The sequence below is a fragment of the Pholcus phalangioides genome, unplaced genomic scaffold (genome assembly GCF_987345545.1).
Source record: "Pholcus phalangioides strain wild (caught in Gottingen) unplaced genomic scaffold, Ppha-v1.0 ptg000002l_1, whole genome shotgun sequence".
NCBI classification, from domain to species: Eukaryota; Metazoa; Arthropoda; class Arachnida; order Araneae; family Pholcidae; genus Pholcus; species Pholcus phalangioides.
In genome coordinates, this window is record NW_028301595.1 from 4608464 (window position 1) to 4618425 (window position 9962).

A 9962-nucleotide genomic window follows, 5' to 3' on the forward strand; every position below is an offset into this window, starting at 1 on the left:
TAATGAACATGCAGCACAAATAAGTTTGAAATGATGTCAGATTTTATTTATATAGAAGGACAAACCCCCCTCCCTCCCCTATAGATAACAGCATTGCTCAACAGGCAACTGCTAAATGTAAAGACACTGAATGTGCATGCAGAATGTGAGCTCTACATGCAATGAGAGTCAGAACCACCACATACTGACTTAACAATGCATCCCAGGCTTCAGGTTTTGCCAACAAATGAAGGTAGAGGAAAATCAAATAACCAAAGAAGGGAACTTTTTCTTTTGAATGTCAGTTCAAGTATGGTATGTATGGCACATTGGCGGAACTATTTTTACTAACAGATGAAGCACCACCTATTTGGCTTTAAAAAGAAATCATTAAGTGAAAAACCATGTCACTTTTTCCACTGAATGAACAGTAGAGTGACATTGTGTTTCTTTATGTTGCCATCTGGGGGCTATTGTAGACATGTGTCATGTCATGTCCTTTTGTGAGTGTACGTTTTAATGTGCTCTGATACGATAACAATGTTTGTCACACCACGGAATGGATTTTCCAAACAAAAAACAAATGTTAACCAACACTTTTGAATCTTTGGTGCATGTTACCAAAAACCCTGAAAGATGAATAAATGCCACATTTAAATAACACCGGTAAATAAATAATGGTACCATCTCAACTTTTTTTTAAACCGCAGCAAGTTGGTAAAAGTCAAAAATGTCAATAAACGTCTTTATTCTGGGCTTTTTACCCGTGAATGTATTGGATAGCATTTACCATTATCAACAGGCAAGAGAATGAAATGAAAAACTTCACAAGCATTTTTTTGGTCTTATGGTACACATGGTAAAAAAAGAAATGAAAGAAAACTAAATCGAAATAATCCAAATGGATTTCAAAATATCAGTCCCCATACGAATGGACATTAGATGATTAGAAAAACATCTGTTGTTGTCCCAATAAAATAACGAATTAACAACAAATGGGTTGTATTTCCCTTGTTCATGGAATAAAGGCGCAGGCAAAAATCCAATTGAGCATTTATCCATCAAATATATAGGGAAGGCATCCTAGTATAATAACTGCATCAAAGTAACACTTCATCTCAATCAAATCTATGCACACACTTCAACAATATAATCATTCAGAAATGCGTGAATACGGTCTCACTGACTAAAAATAACAATTCCCCCTTCTCATTAACATCATAAATTCAATGTTACTCAATTACACCCTAAAAATGTAATAAATTCCTCAATCCCAGGAAGAAGATTCTTTCCAGACCAGTGCTTTTCAACCTGGGACCACATGGTCCCTCCCTTGTGGTCCTGGAATATTTAAAAGGGGACATGATGCAAATAAAATGAAAGAGGGAGCCATGAAAGAAGGTTAAGGGAGCAGAAATGAAGCTTCCAAGTGAAATGTGATAGGGAAAAGTGCTGCTACTTCCAGAATCAAGCAAAAATGCTCTTAGAATCATGTTCATTTTAACACCAGGGGACTATCTAGGAATGGCCTAGGGGCTTCGTATCCATAGCGGGTTTATAAGATATTTGTTACTATGATTTTTGAGAGTTAATATTCAATCATGTAAGCTGTCTACTACCAGCTAAGAATGCCCCCCCCCCAAAAGTATGACTTTGCCCCAGGGTGGGGTCAACGATGTTGAGGCGGCCCTACATGGAACCTTATCAAAAAGAGGGAAGCTTACTGAACTATAGCCCAAGGGTTCGGCAATCGACCTCATTCATAACAATTTTGTTTATTGTAAATTCACTCAAAAAATAAAAGTGGGAAGGCTCTCACTCATAGATGGGGGAACCGTGGATAAGTTTGGACCATGAGAAGAAAATATGGTCTGAAGGGAGGGTCCATAGATGAGAAATAGTCAAGAAAAACTGTTCTAGACAATAGAATACGAGATTCATCGAAAGACTGGTTATTTGTGGAGATGAAGATTACAAGGAAGAAAATTCATCAGTGTCCCCGTGGGGGAACTGATGAATTTTCTTTCTTGTAATCTTCGTCTTTCGATGAATCTCATATTCTATTGTCTAGAACAGTTTCTCTTGACCATTTCTCATCTATGGACCCTCCCTTCGGAACATATTTTCTTCTCATCGAAAGACCGGTTATTTGTGGAGATGCATCTCCACAAATAACCATTCTTTCTATGAATCTTGTATTGACAAGTGAAGAAGACATTTCTATATATATGAATAGAATATGAGGCTTGAATATGAATGTAATGAAAGTGTTAACAAAAAATTTGATAGAATCCTGATAGCATGGATCTATTTCAAATAAGGAGGGGAGACAGTTGTGAACATTTTAAATCATCAAAAGCACCATCCAACATCTGCAAATTTATACCAAACATTAAATTGAACAAAAGTGATAAAAAAGACACGGTGGTTTTTGTATTGTATTGGGAATTGTGTTTGATGAAAAATCAAAATTTTGATAAAATTTTCTCCTTTGAATCTCTTGATTAATTTTTTGAAACTAGTGATTAGTATCAACATTAAAAAATCCTTATAAAGGAGAATACAAAACGGCCAAGTATCGTCATCTTTGGACATCAAACTTTTACACTGACTCATAAAACAATCAGTTCTATCAATCTCACAGTTTCAGTATGATATAAAAACAAACATCTACAGCAGTGGTTCTCAAATTTTTATTAGCTAAATTTCAGCAACTCACCACAACACCCCCCCCCCCAATCAGCTGCAATGCACATTTTGACAACTACTACTGAGTCTGATCTACATTAAAAAAAAAGATTGCATAAAACGATAAAATTAAACTCGTCAGGTGTCTGTCCAGACCTTTTTCACTAGAGTCCTGTTTTTGTGAAAATCCTTAATTTGGTTTATCTTGCATCCTTTATTTTTGTGAAAAGGATCTAAGTAATTTTGTGGAAAGTCATCTAGTTAATGTTGTACAAAAGAAATTAATTTTAAAATTTTGTTTCATTAATTTGAATTTTGTGAAGTCTGGAAAAACAAACTAAAATTTTGACTGGACAGACCCCTGGACATGATTACATTAAGACAGTGGTTCTCAGACTTTTGTCCCCCGCAGCTATCTTGCCCAATTCATGGCTCATCTGCAGCTCTCAAGAATAGTTTAGTAGATATTTTTACTTATAAAAGAACCACTTCAGAGCACGAGTAGGCTCACAAATCAATGTCTCCATCTCGCCACAATTCCCATAAGACTAAGACCCAGCAAAGCACATTTTGAGAAACACTGCATTAAGATAAAGATTTATGCTAAACTTTGCCTCTACTAAGGTACAAAATACAACAAACAACGAAAATAGCAAACGTAAGTTTTAATTTTAAATCCTTTTAGCAATGTTTTGTCACACAATGGATGCTATCTCTGGAGGAAAAACTGCCACAAAATCTCACTGACCTGAGGTCTCAAGGGTTCGAGCTTTCGTTTTGGGTCCCACTAAAGTGTAACCAGGTGCCACCCCCCTTCATTTTGACCTTAGCGTCTGAATTATATGTGTGGTGAGATGTTCTATCAATCTATCTGCTGAGCAACCTTTGGAGATGTGTCACGCTAGTCTTGATGGGGGGCCCTAGGTCAGTGAGATTTTATGGTTGTTTTCAAACTTTTTTCTTTCCCCCCGAAAGATAGTACCCATTGTGTGTGGAAACATATATAAGGATTTAAAATAAAGAACTTATATTAGCTGTTTTTGTTGTTTATTGAGTTTTGAACATTACATCAAGCGATAGATGACTTATATTGACATGCTTCATAAACACATTAGTGAAAAAAATCCAAAACATGCTCACATCTTAATGAAACACTAAACATTTTGAAAAAAAAAATTCAACATAAGAATGTTTCATAAACGTTTTCAACTATGCGTTTTTGATCACATAGACAAAATACTTACAATGATCGAATAAATTATAACTCAAATTGTTTACTTTCCAAAGCAGATGAGACAAGAAAAAAAGGAAAGGAGGTCATGACAGATGGTCAAAAAATCGTGATTAAGATCCTTTCTCATTTGGGCTAAAGAAAACACTCATAGAAACATCTATACATTGTCAAATTCATATTGAATCTTACAAACAATTATTAATCTAGAATATTCTGCATTCTCAAAATTGATGACATGTTGCCAAAAATATACATGTCACACAATTGTCTCTGTTCAAATATACAACAAGACTCAAAAAAGAGCATTCGGAGGAAACCTATTTATGAATAGAGCAACTTGGGATGAGTAACAACTTGAACAGGTAAAGGTTAAGCTGCAATGTTTGGATTATAACCAGTAGACATTTTCAAATTAAACAAAGTAGTATGTTTCAGAATAGTGGATGCCTGACTTTGAATGTACAAGAACATATAACTAAAGAGTTTGGGATGATGTACAAATTCAGGAACTTATTAGCCAGAAAATTTCAATCAATCATTATTTCCTCCCCAATAAGAAGTCTGGCATAAAGAAAAATCAATCTAATAATTATCTAATGAAGATTTGTGTGCAAAATATTGAATGTTTTAATGCAGATAAGATTATAAAACTTCTATCCGGGATCGAGTTGAAACCAATATAATTTTATGCATGTAAAGAATAATTAAACCAGGACCTATAGTTTATAAGTGGTCAATTGCTTCTTGCATGCTTTGACAAACATTAACTGCATGGAAAGGATAATTACAAGATATCTCTATAACATTTATTCTCAATCAGAAATATGAAATAGTGCCTATCTTTGTTATCAGAAGAGAATTGGATGAGAATTAATGAGGTCCCTTGATATATATGGATGTCTCAAACTACATTACCTCATCCTTGAAATAGTATTAAATTTCTGTTTAATCCTCACAATACAGAGAAAATATTTCAAAAACAGGTTTCTTGCGAATGCACTTGCACATTTTAGTCAAATGCCCATTTAAAAATTGCTTTCACTGTGCACAAGAACAAAAAAAATTTTCATCTACATATGCACACACAAACATATATACATCAACAATAAACTTCTTTTTTTACATAAGCACCACACATGCGAGGCATGTGAATTTGACACATGGGTCACTGAAAATTTTAATGGAATTAATGTAACACTTATCAATTCCTGATCAGTGGACTATGTTTGGGAATACTCCAATACTAATGCAATACAGATGATGCAGTATATAACATTTTTCTAATGTAACTGAAAAAAATTGCAAACATGCTATGGTTTCTAGAATACAAAACCAATCAACATGACAGATTTATCAAGTGAAAAGGCTATCTAAACTATTCATTCCAAAGACGATTTGCTTCAATTTGAGTTCTCTGTCTATATCACTAATTTCAATGACAAAGAGATGAAATTACACAAGCACTAACTAAGAAATACATGAATAAAATATCAGGATAACTTTTTTGAAACAGCTATAAGCCATAAATTTGATCATTCAAAGTCTAACACATGATCAAAGATTTGAGATTCTTCAAAGATAAAAAACAAACAAACATTCTAATGCACAATTGGAATATTCCCAGTTAATCAGGTAAAAAAAAAAGCATTGATTCAAAAACACATAGAAGTGACCAGTCTCACGTTACAAAAATATTACACGATACTTGAAAAACCTAACACTTTTTTTCCTCTCATTTCTACTCTCAAAAGAGTGCAGATGAGAAAATCAATACTTTGTCTTTTATGATAATTTTTTTTTTACAAATAAGCAGCTTATAGTAGTTAGTGCGAGTAGAAGCAAAACTTTCACTGATGTAACTGTATTGCAAAGCTTGTTATACTTATATATCAACCATGCTATTTCTATGAATCAAAGGGTTGGGAAAAGTGAAAGCAAAAGACTAAAATTATTGCCTATGCATACTAAATAAAGTAATCCAGCTGCTGTACATGCTCAAAACACGCATGCACATATGTAAAATACAAATTTCACTTATTTGAGAGGTTCATCCGTATTATTTGTAAGGACTGCTGTGACTGTTTTTGTTTAGAAAAAATTCTGTGCACATATGAAATAGGACAACACTTGCTCATGATACGTTCAGATTGAATTTAATTTACCGAAGGTTATTTAACAGTTTTTGAATGTTCTGTTTTTACAGAACTTTTCTGTTCTTTCTTCTTTCTAAACCTTCAGAATTCATCATGAGTATGGAGATATTTAAACTGCTATTCATTTTGATTAGAAGAAATATTTTAATGGCATGCCGAGGCACAGCAACCCCTACTGGACGAATGCTAAAACTCCCGTACGAGTTTGTGATTTTTTTTTTTCTTCTTTTGAGCAAACATTAAAGCTCTGAATTCACACACTCAAATGACGATTCTTTGAAAAAAAACTATACATTAAAGAGAATTGAAAAAACTGAAATTATAATGATGCAATCTAACAGCGTTGAAGTGAGTTGCCTGTCCAATAAGAATTGTGCAAAATTCAATAAAAATTGATAAATATCTTCCACTTTTTCACCATAATTGAAAATCTATATGTTTAATTTAAAAAAAAACTTTACTTAAACACTATAATAATATTTGCTTGAAAACTTAAAAAAAAAAATTCCAAATCAAATTCTAATGGCATGCAAATGTTGGCCATTGATGACAATCGCCACAGAGATGCACAAAATTTTATCAATTTCAGTTGATATCTTCTTTTGTCCACCATCCTTTGGGAATCGAGATAATTTGCAATAAAATATTATTTTTAATACAGACAACTAAACTATTATTTTAACAATACAGAAAATCGATAAATTAAGTAAAATACATAAACTTCACTCACTATAAAATTATTTGTAGTTTATACCAACCAACAGCCAGCTTTGTTCTCAGAGTAAACTAGATTTGGCATCAGTTTATGAGATTAGAGTGATGCAAATGTGGCCAGAGCAAAATAAAGATAGGACTCAATTTAAAATGATAAATGTTAATTTAACCTCTTTTGAGAATGTACCTCTATTATTGCTTTTGTCATGAGTAGACTATTTCTATAGACAGAGGTATATATCATGTTTTAAAACAAATTTTTGAATTTTTGATAGCAATGAGGGGATATAAGATATTAATCACTTTTGATAAATAAAACAAAAGACTTCTGTGGCCATCATGTAATTCAAATTAATAGTTTTCTAGTTTTTAGGCAGACATGACAGGAAGTTTTCACCTTTCGACGTTTCATTTCCACGGTGCCACACAGATTTCTTGAAAATGTTCGCCATTGCAAACAAAACGTTGAAAGGTAAAAACTTTGTCACACCAGCCTAAAAACCAAAAAACTATGGATTTTGATAAAGTTTTACACAGTTCTCATTGGTGTGATAGGTCACCTTTTCCATCACAAATTACAGTCACCATTATTTCAGTTCTTTCAACTCAATCTGCTATACATATATGCAACCATGCTAATGATTTTTTTTACAAGTGTACAATATGGATATTCACATGATATTTACATGCGCCAAAGCGAATATAACTTTCCTAACAGTATATAATCTTGTGAGAAACTCACATTTTATGCAATTTAACATCTACACATTTATGTACACACATCTGACAAAAGCAATAAAATATGTTTACATGAATGCAGCCTTATAATATATTGCAATGTACAAAATTAAAATTTATGGTTTTTCACAAAAATGAAACATCTACTACCAATTTCACTACTTACAAGTTTACAGTAATGTACAGGGCTATCACATGTGACGTTAACATCGACAGTATGCTTAAAAAACCCCTAAACCATTATAAGCACTTCAATGGCGAATGAAACGTCCACAATTTCTGTCAGAAACCTGAATGAAAATTCAACAGCCATTTTATCGCAAGTACATTTATTTAATGAATAAGTCTATAATAACAAGCCAGCACTTACATGGGGACCAACAAAGTAGGTTATACAATGAGATTAGACTTATACAAAGTTACACATTATAATTCAAGCATGAAAATATTTACGCTCGTGATTCAAGTGTCTCATAACAAGAACATCATCAAACATCAGTTACAGATAAAAGTTATTTGCACATAATGCTTTAATGCATTTCTTCTAAAATATTTGACTACTTTACCAAAAAAAAAGAAAAAAGTACATACATTAATTGAAAGCCTATTTATAACAAGAATAATTCCAGGATTTATAAACCAGTGAGTACTCGTGAGTTCAAAGATATGTTTACTAAACAATACAATTATTTCATGCCAGGTTATAATTGAAGGGAAATATAACAGTAAAAAAAACCTGGTAGAAAAAAAACAGTAGAACAAAACCAATACGGCAAAATGATATGCACGAGTCCTCGCTGGTTGAACAATTCACACATATATGCACACACTGTTTAGCCTACATTTTACTATACAATAAATGTATATTTATACAATCTCAATAAAAGATCACCCAATATACGAACACCAAGTTATTTACACTTGTATTGTGGGACTGTTAAAGAAAGCAAAACTGACCATGAATTTTGTTTTAAGAAATATATATGTATACACATAAGCCCTGTTCACATGGGAAATAAAAAAGCCAGTATATTTAACTCTGCAATAGAGAAAAATTGTAAAGAATTATGAGAAAGGTGGCGTGAAACTTTGAAAATTCCATCACAGAAAATGGTGTAAATCTATCATCTTACCAAGCAAGTTTACATTAACCAAACAAATCACCATTCAAACCTAATTTTGCATTTGTAAACAGGGCTAAAGAATTCTTTAATTTTCATAAAAAATAAATTGTTTACCATAATCATTGAACTTATTCAATTAACTTTTGGGAGAGGACAAATACTATAACTATACACAATTTCCAACAAATAAAGATCGAAGTCTCATCTTTTTGCTTCATTAGAGGGGAAAAAAGAATAAAGTTTAAATTATTTACAAATGTATCACTTAATTAAAAATGCATATTCATTACACTCAAATTGTCATACAGGCATAACAGAAAGAGACGGTCACGAATAATATCTATATTCTGCTCAATAAAAGATAAGAAAAAAATAATTAACACAAAAATTTTCTGTGAGAATTTGAATTTAAAATATGCTACTCATTGCACATACGAAACAGATAAAAATAATGCAATAAGAAAATGATCTATCAAGCCAAGATTCAATGTTATTTTAAAATGAAAATTACAGTGGATTCCACTTATAAAATTATAACATGACTTCCAGGGCCACAAAATGTAAAACAATTAAGCGGGAAATGTCTTGACATGGAAAGCAAATTAGGACTCTGGTGACACGTAAGGTTATCTTTAAAAAAAATGAATAAGATTTGAATTATTTTGAAAAAAATATAATTTACAAGGCCAATTTCATCTATGAAAAATCGTAAAAAAATGTGAAAATGACCAGAAAATATATCAAAAAAACATTTTAAAAAATTGTCTAAGTTTATTTCCTAAACTCTTTACTCATTATAATCAAATCTTAATGTGGCTTCAAATGAAACAAAGATAATACTTTCTGAAAGAACAGCTATTTGGTCAAATAGATAAAAAACAATAAAAGTATGTTTCTTAAAAATAATCTTGAAGAAATTAGAAAAAGTAACACACTCGACTTGAATGTGCAAACTCATTTTTCTTTTCCATCGATGAACAAAGATGTGGAAAAAAATGACAACTTCTATAACTCCATTTATCTCAGATGATTCTGATAAAACAATCACATTTTAGGTATTGAAAAAAAATGTATTATATGCAGAATGATCCTACAGCTAATTTCAACAACTTATTTTTGTTAAAAAACAACAAAAATATTTCAGTCCCATTAAAGATGATCCGATATGTTGATCCAAATGTGGAAGAACTTCAAGTGATGCTGAAAACCAATGTTGAAGTGCATGATAAACATTTAGTGTTTATGTATTCACTCACAAGACATACTTAGCATGCAAAAGATGTGCACAGATTCAGAAACAGAGCAATGCAAAGTGAATATGGGTTTCTGAAA